The following is an 18,477-nucleotide window of genomic DNA, read 5'->3' on the forward strand; positions in this document are numbered from 1 at the left end:
GTTCCTTTCACTGAAGCCTGGCTTAGAAGGCCCCAGGAAGGATGTGGAGACCCTATGAAGGCTGGCTCCCCGGCTGCTGACAGTAGAGCTCAGATAAGGAGGCTGGGAACCCTGGAAGAGGGAATTCTGAGAAATCTGACTATTGCCTCTCATGGCTTCACAGTAGTTCTTGGGGAGAAGACTTAGCCATCATTTGTACTACAAATCACTTTGTTCTTTGGTTATAAAACTAATACATGCTCATTATAGAGAATTTAGAAAACACAGAAAGATCCATAGAGGGAAATAAAAATTGCCTGTAATCCCACTAGCCGGAATAATTATTTATATTGGGTTATAGTTCTGTTCAGCTATACACATTTTCTTCCACTTCACATCTTCATGATCATTAATAAACGTTGTTAAAAATGTGACTTTAATGATTGCTCCATATAAATGTGCCCAGTCTTACTTATGCAAGATTACTAAATTGATCATTTTAGCTATTTCTAATTCTTAGCTATTAAAAATATCTGTTATGAATGCTCTCTAACACAAGTCTTTAACCATCTGTGATTAGCCCCTTGGAATACAATCCTAGGAGCAGGATTATAAAGTGAAAGATGTAATTCATTTTAAAGTTTTGGATACATATTGCCTATTCGCTCCCTGGAAAGGTTGCTTCCAGTTTGCAGCTTATTAGTACCTATTGTGACCTTTTCAGATAAAGTCGTCAGTATGCTTTGACTCATAAATAATAATAACAACAGCTAATTCAAAGTGATTTAAACAGAAAGGAGATTTAGTGGTTTAAGTAAATGGATGATACCTTCCTTGTTTCTTCCCTGTGTTAGTTTTATCCTCAGTCTGAGATGGCTGCTGGCAAAGTGCTGCTGCTTTTATACCTAGAGGAGAAAGACAGTTCAGTCCCACAACTACAGATAAAAGCCATTCTGATTGGCCAGGAAAGGCTAGGATTACCAGGCTAGGGTAATCCTGTTACCTGATGGATGCTACCACTGAGCACCCTAGGAAGGGAGGCAGCCAAGTGAAGTCAGGCCCACCCTTGCCATACTGTTGCTCACAACAGCAAATGTATGTCATGCATGTTGGCAAGGCAACCACTATAGTCTTTATATCCTGTTAAATATTGTCAGTTTAAAAGCTTTACTAACATGATAGGCAAAAGTGATATTCCACTGCTATTTTACTTTGCATTTCTTTGATAATAATCAAAGAAAGCTTTAGTTTATTTTAAAAACTATTTAATGGCCATTTGTATGTCTTCTTTGGTGAACTTCTTCTTCAGGCCCTTTTCTGAGATTTTCCTGGATTCAATCCTTTCACTTGGTGGCACCTGGGTGGCTCAGTCAATTAAGCTCCCGACTCTTGATTTCGGCTCAAGTCATGATCTCAGGGTTGTGAGATTGAAATCCATGCCAGGCTCCACACTGGGCAAGGAGCCTGCTGAAGATTCTCTCTTTCCCTCTGCTCCTTTCACCTCCTCTCTTAAAAAAAATTAAATAAAAATTCTATTCTCTTTACAGATTGTAAAATTGTATTTATGAGCTTGAACATGGAGAACAATGGCTCTCATCCTGGTTGCACATTAAACTCATCTAGGGAATTTCAAAAGGTATGATGTCATTAACCACCTCCAAAGATACTGATTTAATTCATACAATGTATGTTTTAATCTCTTCCCTGGAGATTCTAAATTATACCCAGGATTGAGAAATGTTAACCTTTTGAAATGCCCTCTCTCAACACTCAAATCTACCTGTATCTCTTTCAAATCCGACTAAACTTTTCTTCTTTTATAGATTACTCTGAAATCCTACAAAGATATCATAAATAGCTCACGTAAGATGAAGCACTTATTCAAACACTGGAAAAAAACAGAATGAGATGAATATTCATAACCACTTACTATACATAAGTCAAGCAATCAGCAGCTTCTCCAGCAGGGTCAGTGCAGCAGTGCTCAGACTTGCTGGAATCATTATTGGCCTCTTCCTTTCTGATTAAGGAGAAAAGGCAAAGATGTCCCCGAGAAACCAAAGCCAGAAACAGTATATTTGTAAACAGGGAGCTAAACAGGAACGTGTTCCTGTTGAAAAGCAGGAAAATATTTACCTCTTCTTTGGTTGTTTATGGCACTTTAGCTGTACTACAGAAACAAATGGTGTTATGCTTGGTTTATTCCCACTCCTAAAGAGTCCGAGGAAATGTGAGCAGACATTTCTTTTAACAAATGACAGTGCTTCTATTAAGCAGCTATTCTGCATGCATCTGCCTTCTCTAGGTTTGGGGAATAGCAGGGTACTTGTTATTCCCAGGATGTGTTAAGTCAATGAAATCAAATGAGAAACTTTGTTCCTTCCAACATTGTGCTGACAAATTGGTTGGATTTTTTTTTTTTTTTTAAATCAGAAACACCTCACTGCTTCAAATCATCAATCAGGAGAAATTGTTTCATAAATGTTCCTTTTCTTGGCTGTAACTAAGATATGCTTCCTCCTTCAGTGTTCAGAGGGCTATTAAGGTCTTTGAATACTAAGAGGAAAGCTAGCATTCCATCCCAGTGGTTCCTGCCATTGCCTCTAAGTATTTATTTGATAAATAATCATGTATACTTGAAATCTTACTTTATGCATCCATCCTTGATTGATTATCTTTAATTATCTCAGTCTTCTAATAGATGTATCCATAAGCTGTTTGCTAATGTTTTATTTATCAAATTATAAAAATATTTGGCATTTTAAACAAACACATAAACACCATCTGTGCAAACTGTTGCAACTATTACTAGAGGTAAGTACTCAGTAATGAAGCATGGTGACATTAACAAGTACTTTCATTGTCCTCAGGGACAATGACAAGGTGAATGTGTTTCAAAGGAAGGCAAGACAAGCATAGTCCGTCTAGAAACCCTCCCCTATATAAGACAGAACTTTGTGCTTTATACATTTTAACTCAGACTTGCATACCTGCTTGTCCTAAAGGTATAATGGAAATGCCTAAAGGAGTTTATTATTCTAGTAGCCTAATTTTACCTACCAAGCCCAGAGCAGTATGCAGTTAATGAAAGGAAGTCTTTTTTTTTTCTTGCTTCCTTGAGAGTTAATAATACAAAAATGCAGATTTTTGAAAAATATAATCAGTCCCTGAGGAGATTGCTCCCATCTTTACAATTTGCAAATCCAGCAAAGTGCAGCAAACTGTGCAGTTTAGCAATCAGTGAAGAATCCCAGCCCTCAAAGAGGCAACATAGTTTATTACTTTCTGAAAATTCAAATGTCCAAGCCCTGGGAAAGATATGGCTAAGATTTTTCTTGTCTGGCAGACAAGAGGAAAAGATAGTCAGTAGCCTAGGTGATACTCAACATAATATTTTCTTGAAGTGAAAGGCAAAAATAAACAAAATTCTAGAATAGACTCTTGTACCTATGACCCAAAAGATACTGAAAGAGCCTCTGGCTATTTTTGGAAGCACTTCTGTTCCTACCCTGTTTTCCTAGACAGATGCCTTCCCTTCTTATACATGCCCACTGTCCTCTTTTAAGTAGAGGAGTACAGCAGAAAGAGCAAGGGCTTATGAGCCAAAGAGGACTTTGTACAAATATCCATCACAGACACACTGTGTGACCTTGAAAAAGTTATTGACCTATTTCTTTCTTTGTGATATTGATACAATTCATCAACTTTATTCAGATTTCACCAGTTTTATATGCACTCACATGTGTGTGTGCATGTAGCTTCATGTAATCATCACAAGAGTCAAGACCCAAAACATTTCCAATCATAAAGATTCCTTGTGCCACTGATTTATATAGCTAAATCCATCCCAATCCCTAACTCTTTACAACCACTACCCTAACTCCATACAACACTACTCCATAATTGTCATTTCAAGAATGTTAAAGAGATGGAATCCTATACTAGGTAACTTTTTGAGATAGGCTTTATTTTTTTGAGATAGACTTTATTAACTCAGCATAATTTTCTTAAGAGATAGCAAACCTGTGTCTATTAATAGCTCATTCCTTTTTATTGCTGAATAGTATTCTGCAGATCAAATGTTTTCTTTCCATTTCTTATTTTTAATTTTCTTTTTCTTTAATTCTAGCATAATGAACATACAGTGTTATATTAGTTTCAGGTGTAACAACATAGTGATTCAACAATTCTATACATCCAAGTGCTCATCATGACAAGTGCCCTCCTTCATTCTCATCACTAATTTCACCCAGCTCCCCACTGGTAACCCTCAGTATGTTCTCTGTAGTTAAGAATCTGTTTCTTGGTTTCTCTCTTTATCTCTTTCTGTTTTTCCATTGCTTATTTGTTTTATTTCTTAAATTATACATATGAGTGAAATCATGTATTTGTCTTTATCTGGCTGACTTATTTCTCTTAGCATTATACTGTCTAGCTCCACCCATGTTGTTGCAAATGGCAAGATTTCTTTTTATATATGTGTGTATATATATACATATACACACACACCAGATTATCTATTGTGCATGTGTATCTCACATTTTCTTTGTCCATTTATCTATTGATGGACACAGAAATAAATCCACAATTATATGATCAATTAATATTTGACAAGCAAGAAAGAATATCCAATGGAAAAAAGACAAGCTCTTCAAGAAACAGTGTTGGAAAAACAGGTCAACTACATGCAAAAGAATGAAGCTGGACCACTTTCCTACATCATACACAAAAATAAACTCAAAATGGATTAAAGACCCAAATGTGAGACCTGAAACCATAAAAATCGTAGAAGAGAGCAGAGGCAGTGATGTCTCTGACATTGGCTGTAGCAACATTTTCCTAGATATGTCTCCTGAAGCAAGGGAAATAAAAGCAAAAATAAACTGTTGGGACTACACCAAAATAAAAGGCTTCTACACAGCAAAGGAAACAACCAACAAAATGAAAAGGCAGCCTACTGAATGGGAGAAGATATTTGCAAATGACATGTCTGATAAAGGGTTAGTATACAAAATATATAAAGAACTTCTAAAACTCAACCCAAAAAAACAAATAATCCAACGAAAAATGGGCAGAAGACATGAAGAGTCATTTCTCCAAAGATGACACCCAGATAACCAACAGGCACATAAAAAGTTGCTCAACATCACATATCATCGGGAAAATGTAAATCAAAACCACAATGAGATGTCACCTTACATCTGTCAGAATGGCTAAAATTAACAACATCGGAAACAACAGGTGTTGGTGGGGATGTGGAGAAAGGGGAAGCCTCTTGTGCTATTGATGGGAATGAAAACTGATGCAGCCACTGGAGACCAGTATGGAGTTCCTCAAAAAATTAAAAATATGATCCAATAATTACACTAATGGGTATTTAACCAAAGAATGTGAAAACATCAAGTTAAAAAGATATGTGTGTGCACTCCTATGTTTGTAGCAGCATTATTTACAATAGTTGTTATTGATCTTTTTATTTTTTATGGAGGGAGGAGAAGAGCAGAGGGGGAGGGAGAGAGAGAATCCTAAGCAAGCTCCATGTCCAGTGCAGAGCCTGACACAGACCTCGATCTCACAACCCTGAGATCATGACCTAAGCAGAAATTAAGAGTCAGACACTTAACTGACTGAGCCACCTAGGCACCCGATATTGACCTTTTAGACTCAGTTTTCTCAACAGAAAGATTGGCCTAAATAAAAGTAGGAGCTCAAACAATATAAAGGAAAGATGGGAGGGAGAGGAAGAGATAGAGACAGACAGAGATGGGAAAGAGAAGAGAGAAGGGGAATAGAGAGAAGCTGGAGGAAGAATGGGAGGGAAGTAGGAATATGGATGTTACTAGCATTGAATGAAATAATTTCTTAACCAACCTTAGTTTCTTATCCATTCTCTTTTCCTTCAGCTTCTCCCAGTTCATCTCCCTTTACTTTCTGCTCAGAGCACCAGCAACACCCAGTCAAAGCCTTTGATATAAGGACCATCCAGCTCTAGGGTTGCTGATGGACCTAACCATGTAGCCCATTTATAGCAGAGCTTGGGGATGACATATGGCATTGGTCTGTTTGAGTCAGGTTAACGTTACCTGAGGCTGCCTTCATTGAAGGTTGAACATCCCAAATACTATTGAAGCAGGCTGCTAGTAAACCATGTGCTGTTGTTAGACTTTTATTCAATTTCCCCTGTCCCAACTAAGGCTTATTTAAAAATTATCATTATTGTGCTCTACAGAGGAAGAAAAGTAAAACATAAAACCAAAAAAATCTCAGGGTTTTTTCTAGGAGTGGTGGGCATGGGGGAAAATAGGGTCAATAAAAGACATTAGCATTTGTTAAACGCTTACTAAGTGCTACTCAGTTTGTGATTTATATATCTTAGTTAATCATTATAACAATATCACAAGGTAGGTATGGCTATAGATCATCTCTTTTTACAGAGACAATGGAAGCACAGAGAGATTAAGAATTCTCAACTAGACCTTGAGCTAGGGAATGTGGAGCTGTAATTGAAACCCAGACACTCTTATTATAGAATTATTGAGTTTAATTTTATGCTGAGAGTGGGTATAGGCTTGGAGTTGAACAGACATGAGGTCAAGTATTGACCCTGCCATATGAGGGCCAAATGGCATTGATCTGCTACTTAAACTTTGTGAATCTTCTTTTGTAAAATGGAGATGCTAACAGAACTTTGCATCAGAGGTCTGGTTGAATGTTAAATGAGGTAATGCATGTAAAAACCCTTAGTATGGGACTCCAGATACAGAGTCATCTTTCTATAAGTGCTAGCTATGAATAGCCTCATTTTATGATCGAGGTGACATAAATAGCAACATTACTTTGTTTTAATTTGTTAATTTTTGTACATTCATCGGCACATAGGCACAATTGATGATGGTGCAACTGTTAAATACTTTTTAAGACACTAATTCTTACTTTGAAAAAATGCATATTCTGAAAATTTCTCCTGCATTCAGATGAAATGGTTTCTGCTATTATGGTAAACTCCTAAATAGGACTTAAAAATCATCCTGGAGAGAAGTGGACTGTGTACAATAATAAATTGCTACCCTATTATCCTGCTTTCTTAATACTATCTAATCCTTGTTGTTTGGTCTAGGTCATGAAGAAACTATATCTGTAGGGCTTAAAGGAAGGCAATGTTGTGGAAAAAAATTAGAGTTCAAAATTCAGATACTAAGATTCTTTTTGCTCACAAACTCAAGGCAAATACATGCTTTCTTTTCCCATGTTGGATATATTTGAGCACCAGCCACCTTTGATCTTTCTTTGAAAAGGGACATGCCACAAAATAATGGCTCCATGAGGAAACAACGTTAAAATGGTGCCAACTGTATCAAACCTAGTTTCATGACTATGTACCATTTATTGGCTCCGTGCTAGTAGATTGAGTAAAATGAAGGAAACAATTTAAGTACCTTTTCTGCCTTTTAATGATATGTTGAAAAGCATTTCCAATTCTCCTAAATGCCCCCAATCATCATACCTGAATAGTGTTTCAACTCTGCAATTTGAACCATTTCCTGAGCTGTTTCCGATCAATGTATATTGTTTTCACACCAACTAATTCTAAAGAGTTCTAAGTAATTTTCATCTTTAGCAAAAAGGCCTGTAGGTAGGAAAAATGAAGGCTTCCAGGGGTGAAATACAGGTAAAGAGAGCCATGAAAGGGAAAAGAAAGTGAGGTCACTTAGGCCCCTGAACAGAGGCTGGGAAGGGGGCATCTTTGGGAAGAACACTGGGGTGGTTTTTCTAATTGCTAGCCCCATCCCCACCACTTTAAAGTGCCCATGACTCCCAGGAAGGGAAAAAACAGCATCTCTTTTCTCCCAAACCATGTGGAAACTAAAAAGATTCTTTGAAAAAAAGGTTGTCATGGTTTGAAGCATGCTTTTTTCATTTAATAGTGTTCAAACCAAAAAGAAGGAGGAGATAATGATCACACTGGATCTCTTTCCCACGTGCCAATGAAGTAAACACTTCTGTGTCATTTTTGATACTCATCAGAAACAGAAGGTAGTGACAGAAGATAAGAGAGGATGAGAGAGGAGGGGGAGGGGAAGTAGAGGCATGGAAGGAGGAGAGAAAGAGACTGGTCAAAGGGATGATCATGGTTGAAATCCCTACTTTGCCTGATGGATTTTTTCAGAGGCTATTCTATCCCATACATTACATAAGCCTCCAAAAGGTCACTGCACTGTGTTACCAGCCATGACACAGCCTTGGGCCAGTTCTGGAAATGGTTACATGCACTTTAGTGTCCTCCCAAGAAAATCAAGGTGACTGGACTCTATGCGTGTTATTTGTAGAGACTTAATTTTAAGCACAAACTGAAGAATCAATGGTTATTTGCTACTTGCAAACAAGTCATATATGTAGGGACACATTCAGAACAGAACCAGCGGTACTATTCTTAGTAAAGAATTCGTAGGAAAGTCATCTCTTGTATTTATCAGAGAGAACGTGTGATGGCCAGACACACTCATGGACAAAGACATTCAGGTCCTGGGCTTTTCTAGAGAAGAAAGAGAGAGAGAGAGAGAGAGAGAGAGAGAGAGAGAGAGAGAGAGAGATGATGATGATGTGACGGGCAGCCATAGAAACATTCCTCACCCAATACATCGAGGGCTTGAAGGACTCCTGTAAGTCTGGAAACTCCAATTTAAGGTGAAGGAAACTACATTCTGAATCAGAAATGACTTGTCCGATGTCAAAGGTGAATGTTTATTGTCTGGCATAAATAGTAAAAAACCCTGGTTTCTCAATCAGTCATTTTTTTAAAAATCACCCTCTGTTGCTTCTCAAAGAGCTAGGAGATCTGGGCCCCGATGTCTTTCTGCCAGTGTTAAGGACACGTGACTGCTCTGCCCCCATCACCGTCTTTCTGAGGCATCCCTAGCCTGCCCACTCCACACACAAGACCCACGAATACCCAATTTGGTCAGTTTTTTTCTGTGCAATATTTTTGAGTCTTTGTAAATTGGCATTTGGATGAAGAGGAGAGGGTGTTTGGTGCTAACAAACAAAATTACCATAGCAAATGCCACAGCGTTTTCTAGAAATTAAAATCTAGTGCACTCAGAATACCTTGTCCATAGTCTTTCAAATAATGACAGTCACAGTGATTCTTTTTTACCATGTAAACATCTAGAATTCCTATCTCTTTCATGTTAGGAAGTTAAATGATTATTTCTTCCTGTCTCTTCCTGTCTCCATCCTTTGATTACCTCACTGTATCAAATCAATCATCCCTATTTTATTGTGTCCACTATATGGACTATCTCCTGGCACCACTTGTTACCTGCTCCCTTCAGGACAGAGGAAAAGCAATGTAACTCTGGACCTGCAGATCCAGAAATTCTTCCAGCTTCTTCCCCATGGCCTGCCTAGGGGATTTCATTCACTGATTTTACTAACTAGTGTCTGTATCTCACAGGTGCAGGAGGTTACCAAAACCAAAAAATAAATATGCTCCCTGTCCTCAGAGAGCTTTTAGCTCAAAGGAGAAGACAGATCCCTGTAGTATCAATATCACCTGTGGCCCTGTTAGAAATGAGACTCTCACATGCATTTCATTGAATCAGAATCTGCATTTTAATGAGATTCCTGGGTGATTCCAATGCACATTAAAGTTTTGGGAGCTCTGATATCGACATCAGATAAGGAACTATAATGCAGCGTGGCCTTTACCAATAACTGGGAAAATAAAAGATATTTGCTGTAGAAACACACAGATGGGCACTTAACTCAGATTTGATGAGTCAAAGAGGACTACTGAAGCTGAAATCTGAAGGACACATTTATGTGCATATGTGTTAGGGAGGGGTAGTTAGGGAATACGGAGTGATTTGTTAGAATATGTCAGGTGCTGCTACAGTAACTAACAACCCCAAATTTTAGTGGCTTGAAAATATCAACAATTTCTTTCCCTCTCATTGTACTTATTTATTGTGGACCAAACTCAAAAACAAAACTGAAGGGAGACTCCACCTCTGCTTTTATGTTCTCTGAGACACAAGCAAAGGAATACAGTGACTTACACACTGGCTCTTCAGTCATCAGCCCAGGAGCAGTGCAAGATACTTCTGTGTAAATTCCATTAGCCAAATAGATTGACATGGCCATGACTAATTATAAGGGGGCAGGAAAATATAACCATGCCATGCTTGGATGGGGAAAGAGCTAGAATACTGGTAAACAATCCTTATGACTGCTATGATGGAAATAACCATTAAGGAAGTATTTCAGAAAAAGGAAGTAGTGTGTCCAAGAGACAACAGAGAGCAAAAACTATTCTAGGCTCTGATTGAACTTTTGAGGTTCAGAATGGGGTTCAAAAGGAAGAATTATAAAAGGTAAAGCTTGAGAATTAGGGCAGGAGAAGATTACTCAGAGCCTCATAAGCTCTATTAAATAACTTAGAATTTTATCTTAAAAGGTATGAGGAATCCCTGGAAGATTTTAAAGTTCATAGCAATGCCATCAGATCAGCATTTGAGAAGATCACTCTGGAGGGAATACTCTGGAGGGAAACAGGAATAGATTCATTCATTCATTTATCAAATATAATACCAGGAGTCAGGCACTGTGTTGGGTTGAGGAAGAAATGAAAACATATCAGATCCTTGACTTTGGACCATGAAATACAGTAGTTGCAGGGAGAACATTTAGCAGTACCCAGGCAAGCAATAAGAATGCCCTAGACTAAGGTAGGAAGATATTGGAGATGGGGGTAGAGAGAAGTGGGCATATCTGAGAAAAAGCTATTGGGTATGGGTGGTAAAGGAGGGGGAGAATTCTATAAAAAGATTTTTCCTATGATTTAGGCTACAGGGTGGATGGTGATGTCATTTACTGAGATGGGGAACACTGCTGAAGGAGTAGACATGGGCAGGAAAGAAGTTGGATGAGTTCCATTGGGTCCCAGTGTTTGAGCTTATAACTTGGTTCCTGTTTTTATTTGTTTATATCAGCTGAATTTCATAATAATTTTATTTAAGTACTTAGTACATAATTTTTAGCTAACCTCTTGGATTTGGTGACTGGACATTGGAAATATTCTCTAGTTTGGACCCTGGCACTATGCTTTGGTATCCTATCCTTAGCTTTCCCCACAAGTTTCTGGATATTAAGTGAAGTTAGAGAAATTTGGAAGGCATTGGTATCACCTCACCCAGGAATGAGGAGGAGCTCATTCAGATAACTTTAGTAGTGCTCATTCAGTTCGAGGCTGTTATGGACTAAACGTTTGTGTACCCTCAAAATTCATATGTTGAAATCCTAACCCCCCAGTGTGATAGTATTTGGAACTGGGGCCTTTGGGAAGAGATTAGGTCAAGAGGGTGGAATCCTCATGAATGGGATTAGTGCCCTTATAGAAGAGACCCTGGTCCTCCTACTATGTAAGGGCACAGTAAGAAGAGGGCTGTGAACTAGGAAGTAGCTTCTCACCAGACACCAAAGCTGCCATTACTTTGATTTTGGACTTTCCATGCTCCACAACTGTGAGAAATAAATTTCTGTTGTTTATAAGCCACCCACCTATAGTATTTTGCTATAGAACCACAAACTAAAACAGAGACCTTTAAATCATCTGTCTTATTCATGGATGTTTGTATTCCATTATGTAGTATTAAAAGCTAAGAGCCATATCAACATTTTCATGGCTTTGGATATCCAGGTGTAGGTGAGGATAGTGGATTAATGGGAATTTTTCTTCAGTGTTCCTGGGGGTTTATATGGCATATAGATCTCTTGGCATGGTTAATCCTCTTCCAGGTATACACGCTTGAGACCCTTATGCACATATGTCTGGGAAACATGGACAGTAATATACATATTGCAGAACAGTAATAATTAAGGTTAGAAAAATCCAAATATCCAGAAAAGGTAAAGTGTATGAAGAAATTTTGTATATTCATAAAACATTATATCTATAGTAATGAACATTACCAAAATCACAGCTTTGATCAACATTATAGATAATTTTCACAAACATAATGCTAAGCAAGACAAGAAAAAATACACAAAGCTGCCATATTACTTAGGGATGCATGCTTAAGTGGTATATCATAAAGAAAAGTAGCAATATGATTATCAAAAGTGTCAGGATAACCCTTACCTTTCTTTGGAGGGAAGTTTGGAATTGGGTAAGGGGGAGGCACCCAAGGGTTGAGAGCTTCTGGAGCTGCCAATGCTCTATTTCTTGAAGTTAATTGTTATACTTTAGGGGAGAGGAATTAACCTAAATTCTGTTTTAAAATTTTGATTGTGAATTCAGAGGTTAAATCTTGTCTTCATGTGGGTCCTAGAATCTCTATGTTCATCAAAAGAGAGAGAGAGATTTGTAGCAGTAGATTGAGCTGGAGAAAAGTGGACAAAGGAATTGGCAGATACTGGATTATAGAAACTGGTGAGAAGAGATTAATGAAATGGGGTCTTTTGACTAGCTTTGTTCTGGGGATGGGCACACTGCTCTTCCCCCTGAAATCCAAGGTCATATCTTTTTCTTTTCCCTTATTCTGCCAAAATGGGGCATCCTATAACTTGATTCTTTTCTTTAAATTTGGCTCAGTCACAGTGGTTTTGGGAGCCTTCCATTCATCAGAGGGCAGAACATGCCCCAGAGTCACCTTGGCAGTATACACATATGTAGAGTGATAGTTTCCTAAAGGTCTTTGTCTGAATTGCAATTGCGTACATTTCTTCTTTGTAAATTCTTATTATAATGCTTTTATTTTCTGATTACTAACATAATACATGAGATCTATATGTACTAACTTATAAAGGCCACTAAGATGTAACATTGAATTTTTAGAAAAGCAAGTTATAGCTATGTACAGAAAAATGCCATTTTTAAAATTATACATTTCTATATGAGTGTACATGTGTGCCAGTGCATGGCGGGGAGGGATGATTTTTAACCCCAGAGGACATTTGGCAATGTATGGAGATATCTCTGGTTGTCATAACCAAGAGGTGGGTTCATGCTGTGCACCTCTAATCTAGCAAACAGAAATCCAGGTGTCTATGAAATATCCTACAGTACACAGAACAGCACACCCTCACTCCTAAAAAGCTATCCTGCCCTAAAATGTCCACAGCGCTGCAGATGAGAAGCCCCTCTATTAATAAAAATTAGGAATAATGTCAATTTCTGGGGAGGGGGTTGAAATGGTAAGGTATTTAAGGAGTATTTTAGCTTTATCTGAGTTTTTAAGTAAGAAAGTAAGTTTTATATTCTATAAAATATTAATAAGCATAATAAAGCATGAAAGTAATATGTGTATGTTATAAAAATTGGAAAATAGTTAGAAAGAAAGATTAGTATAGTTAAAAAGAAAATTAAAACTATACAAAATTTACCATCTAGAGGTATCTGGCATATTTCTCTGTAAGGATTTTTTCTATGTGTATATCTGTGCATATATAGAATTATATTTTTTAAATGATGTTCACACTCTACATAAAGTTTGATATATTTTACCACCTATGTTATATTCTGAACATCTTCCCATGTCAATAAATATTCTTTAAAAGCAGAATTTTAAGTGGCTGTGAAGCATGCGCTCTACATAAATGTACCAGAGCCACATTTCTAAAATAAATTCCAAACTATTTGTAATAAGGGAGTGTGTGTAAGTTTAGAATATATTCAAAGTGGAGGTGAATTTCTTTGGTTTTTGGAGAGAATAAGCCATAGTACAAAATGCCAACTTGAGATTTTAGTCAGATGATGACCTCATTCCATTTTCAACACTGGACAAATTATCAGAAATTAATAGATAACACACATTTGGAAATGGAAATTTGAGAGCTGGATGCCAACTTAGAAAATATATTACTTAGTAATGTTGCTACAGCAAGAAGCCTACTAAAATACTAGTAATTGCCACTTGTGGTTTAATTATTCCATTTTCTCAAGAACATAGTTTGGAGCTCAAGTATGCATATTGGGTAGCGATTAACCTTCAGTGGTAATGTGGAGGACACCAAATAGCTTATTTAAGCATCTCCCTTCTCAAAATGCCACTAAAATGAATTAAATTCCAATTTCTATTCATGGATTAGAGCAAATTGCTCATTACGGCTGGACGGATGGAGACCTTGTGACAAGTGGGAGGACACTGGGGGAGGAAATAACTGCCTGCAAGAGGTTTGTGCCCATCTAAAGATGAGGAAGGTGGAAGAGCAGAGACCTCGGGAGCCCGCAGGCACTCTGACTTCCCCAAGCTTGGCTTTCCCACACCTGGACAAGCCTGTTAATTCGGCGCTGGCTGGCTTGAAAATGCTTCGAGATCTCTGCCAGGTTCTCATTTGCCCTACCTCTGCCCCGTCCACTTGACCTTGCATGCTTCAGACTAGCAGGACGACACAGTGGAACAGTTGGAATTAGCTTTCTAAAGCACCATAAACTCAGCAAATATTTCTCTCCCCTCTGGCAACGCAGTGATGAGGTCATGATTCTGAGGTGAGACAATGTGTGAAAACAGTCCCGTTTCTCTCTGGCTAAGGGGGAAGACTCTGGAATCCGAATCCTCACTGGTCAGCCATGCAGGTCTGGGCATGTCATCTGAACTCCCTGTACCTCAGCTTCCTCTGTCTGCCCCATAGTGAGAGCCCTGACACCCATTTCTTTTCATTGCTGAAGGATTACATGAGATGATATAGAAAGCAGTGTGCTGGGTATAGAGACAAGCTCAGTCCCAACAGTGGTACAGCTCTCTGTTGTCACCCCCACCCCCATTCAACTGCTGAGCTAAGTACAGAAGAATGGAAAGAGAAGAATGAGAGCATTGGGGAAGGTGTCATGGAGAACATTCATCTGTCATGGTCTCCGAGCCTCTCTCTAACCTGCTCAGACTCATGTACCTCTTGGTGGACCTGTTTCTTTTCTGGCTTTGCTTTGGCATGCTGGCTAGGCTGGTTTATCTTCTCCTTCTGGTTTAGGAGGGTTAGGGAAAGGAAGAACAGCTTTCTGACACAGTATCTCCAGGGGAATTGTCATTTACACATTCATTCATCCATTCATCCACTCATTCATATATTCAAATGCTCAAAAATATTGATTGGATACCTTCTCTCTGGGCTAGACATGAGATAAGGAGGTGAACAAAATGCACACCATATTCTGGAAAAGCTCGGGGTGTTTGAAATAAGGAGATATTTGAACGAACACAAATGATGAGCCCTGTTAGCAAGAAAAACAAAGCAAAACCAAAAAAAGAAATCACTGACCTCCTTCTCTATATGACCTTCTCCTGCTTCCTTTTTTAGAAAACATCTGCCTCTTTCCACAGCTGCTGGTGAAGAGGCGGAACGTCGATATTCAACCTACAAAAGCTGCACCTTACGTACCAATTGTTGAACATCTCGCAGAACATTGTTTGGAAATCTTGAAGAAGTAAATCTTTTACTAGCCTGGTCTCTCAGAATGCATTGGCATTCATTCCTGTTCGGGTCTCTCCCTTTATTTATATTGAAAGGAAAGTATGTCAACATTAAGGAAAAACTTGTGAAGTTTGAGTTGGATCCAGTTCTAGAACTTAACTCCAATGTTGGGAAGTATTGATTTCTGGACCAAACTCTCTGTAAGGTTATTGTGATGAATTTCCTAATTGTTTGAAATGTTTGGCTGTATGTTTGGTTGTGGGTTTGTCTTTAGGGCTGAGATATTTTTTCTCATTGGTCTTACTTAAAATGATTCCTTTTTGGCTTATCCTGGGAACTTTGTAACAGAAGCTATGACTTGGATACTTGGTAGAAATAGTAGATGTCAGAATCACATCTAGAAAACTACCATGAACAAGTTCAGCTCCACTGAAATTCTTAGACTGTGGAGTAGCTCCCCTAATGGTGTGATGACTCAGACTGAATCAGACATGGAATATGCATTACAGAATGGTATTTGGGAAAAGCATCAACTTGCAGGCCTGAGAAGGACATGAGTTCTCCACAAACAACTGGGTCCTGGGGTTAAGCAGAAAACCCTTTGAGGGAACAGTAAATGTAGTGAGCACTGAAGATCTGGAGATCTGTCCCTCTGCAGCTTCCAGGTGGACTGCCCAGTGATTGTCTAAGCAAAGTAACTACTAGACACAGCCTCCTAAGTCAGTTTGGCCTTTCTTATGATTGAATCACCTGACTTCCTCACTCGTTGTCCTCACCTCTTTCAGATCAACGTATTAGGAGCTCTTCAGCATTCACAGGCCTAACTTTTCTTCAGGCTCTAGATCCAACTATTTTCCTGAGTTTTAGGAAACCCAAGGATTCCTATGTTCTACATCTTCCACCTTGTTCTGGTCCCATTCTGACCTTGTACCTCAGACCTAATGGATGTATTCTGACCAGTTCTTGATGTCTGAACATTTATTTCATACACTGATTTCAGTAATTGGATCTCTACGTTAATATCTTGACCCATTCAGGTTCCTTTGGGACTGGGCTTCTCCCTTGCATTGGAAAATTTTCTTAAGGACAAGACTCAGGGTTCTGAATGCTAATTTCCATACTACTTGAAACTCAAAGCTAGATCCCTGCATGGAGACTTCACTATTCTCAGGAACACCCACCTGCAGCCCTAGCTGGCACTACTTGTGTATCTACCTAATATGTACTATGTGCTGCGTTCATATCTCAGTCTTCTTTATTACTCTACCTGTCCATCCCTCCCACCTCTAATTCCCTATTGGTACCACATAACATGATCTGAAATTTGTTCATCTGAGTACCTATGGTGGGTGCTTTGGACACAATAGTGTATAGGACTGAGGACATCTCAGTGCTTTTCATCCAGTGAGGCATGCAGACAAGGAGATGAGCAATTATGACAGCATGAAATGCTGCTGTAGGGAAAATGTTGGGTGCTCTGGAAGCATTTGTGTGGGGGAAGCAGACATGTAGTTTGGACATAAGATGAGAGATTCTGGAGGTAGTGATATTTAAACCAACACTGGAAGGTTAAGCCAGACAATGGGAAAAGGCAAGAGAAAGAGTAAGGAGACATTATATCAGACAGAAAATTAGATTAGTTGAAGACCAATGAATAAGAGAAAGTGAAGATGACCTATCTGAGGAGTTGACCAAAAGCTTGAGAGAATGAGCGATGAGAAAAGAAGCTGAATAGGGCCCAGACCACACAGGTAGCAAGCTTGTTCTCTATCCTAACAGCAGCGAGAAAGCCTTGAATACTTTTAGATAGGGAAGTGGCATGCCATGTGGGGGTATGGACTCCTCATCCTGGCCCCCCTGATCTGGTACATTCTGTTTACAACCAAAATCAGCATTCTAGCAAGCACTTCTGTCAATTACCATTGAAGGTTTTGTCAGGATAGGCTAGAAAAGCTTTATTCATGCCATGTAAGTATAGTCTCACCTTGATAGTTGATATGGATGGTTCTACTAAAAATAACTCTCTCGTATTTGATGGCCACAGGCAATTTGGGGGGCTGATAACTTTGTTATGCTTTCTAATGACTCTGAGGTGTATTTTGAAATATCAGTCCACAAAAGGCATCTTATTGTGGGAAATGAAGCCAGATTGTTCTCCAGATGCCATCTTCAGAAAGAAAACATTGAAGTCTAATTAAAATGCAGCCTAAGCTATATTTCACTGAGGCTTTATAATAAGTATTTCCAATAGCTAGAGAAAAAAAAATACTCTTCCTGATAATCTATGTCCACACTCTTCCAGCCAGCCTTATGTTTATTTTTAAATATTGAAAGAGAGAGCAAGTGAACTTTCAAGAATCCAGTCATATCTTCTATAAATACACAATATTCACTAATTAATTTTTAATAAATATTTCTGAAAACCTGTTAACTCCTAGGTAGCTTATAAAGCTGACAGAAGGATTTTTTTTTCTCCCTCTGGAGAAAAAGCAACGAAAACATTAGAACAAACTTTTAGGAAGAAAGAGTTAATATAACATATGAATAAGATACTGCAATCCGCAAGACTATAACTATCATCTACTTTCTTCACTTTTCTATTTAGCTGGAGCTAGAAATGAGGGGGTAAGACAGAAAATGCTTCTTCCTATAACAGAAATGAGGACTGTCTTTTCTACTCTAGGCCTTTGCTCTGACTTTGATCATTATCCTCCCTTCATCTCTGTCTCTCTGTCTCTGTCTGACTCTCTCTCTCTCACACACACACACACAAACGCACATATGCACACACCCACAAATATGCTCACATATAATCAACCAGATACTATATAGGTGACAACTGTTTCTTTGTTCTTGTTTTTTATTTTATTTATTTATTTTTAAAGATTTTATTTATTTATTCATGAGAGACACAGAGAGAGAGAGACAGAGACACAGGCAGAGGGAGAAGCAGGCTCCATGCAGGGAGCCCAATGCAGGACTTGATCCTGGGACTGCTGGATCATGCCCTGGGCCGAAGGCAGGGGCTAAACCACTGAGCCACCCAGGGATCCCCAGCTCTTGTTTTTTATTTTATTTTATTTATTTATT

General features: G+C 38.6%; 2 long non-coding RNA genes across 4 annotated transcripts in view; one reads left to right on the forward strand and one right to left on the reverse strand.

Annotated features, from left to right (window-relative positions):
- Positions 1–18,477, forward strand: part of LOC144311211 (uncharacterized) — a 140,383-nt gene that overhangs the window by 53,945 nt on the left and 67,961 nt on the right. Inside the window, exons 5-6 of one of the 2 annotated variants that reach the window (XR_013376777.1) lie at positions 1,527–1,615; positions 4,554–5,397. This is a non-coding gene — a long non-coding RNA (uncharacterized LOC144311211). Of the gene's footprint in view, positions 1–1,526; positions 1,616–4,553; positions 5,398–18,477 lie in introns of those variants that run through there. The other variant, XR_013376776.1, reaches the window with a different exon arrangement.
- The window catches only part of LOC144311212 (uncharacterized), an 86,829-nt gene that overhangs the window by 23,960 nt on the left and 44,392 nt on the right, over positions 1–18,477 (reverse strand). For both annotated transcript variants that reach the window (XR_013376780.1, XR_013376779.1), the window contains exons 3-4: positions 1,910–1,999; positions 809–884 (exon numbers count right to left, since the gene is read on the reverse strand). This is a non-coding gene — a long non-coding RNA (uncharacterized LOC144311212). The remainder of the gene's footprint in view (positions 1–808; positions 885–1,909; positions 2,000–18,477) is intronic.

This window comes from Canis aureus, chromosome 3 (assembly GCF_053574225.1).
Source record: "Canis aureus isolate CA01 chromosome 3, VMU_Caureus_v.1.0, whole genome shotgun sequence".
Taxonomy (NCBI): Eukaryota; Metazoa; Chordata; class Mammalia; order Carnivora; family Canidae; genus Canis; species Canis aureus.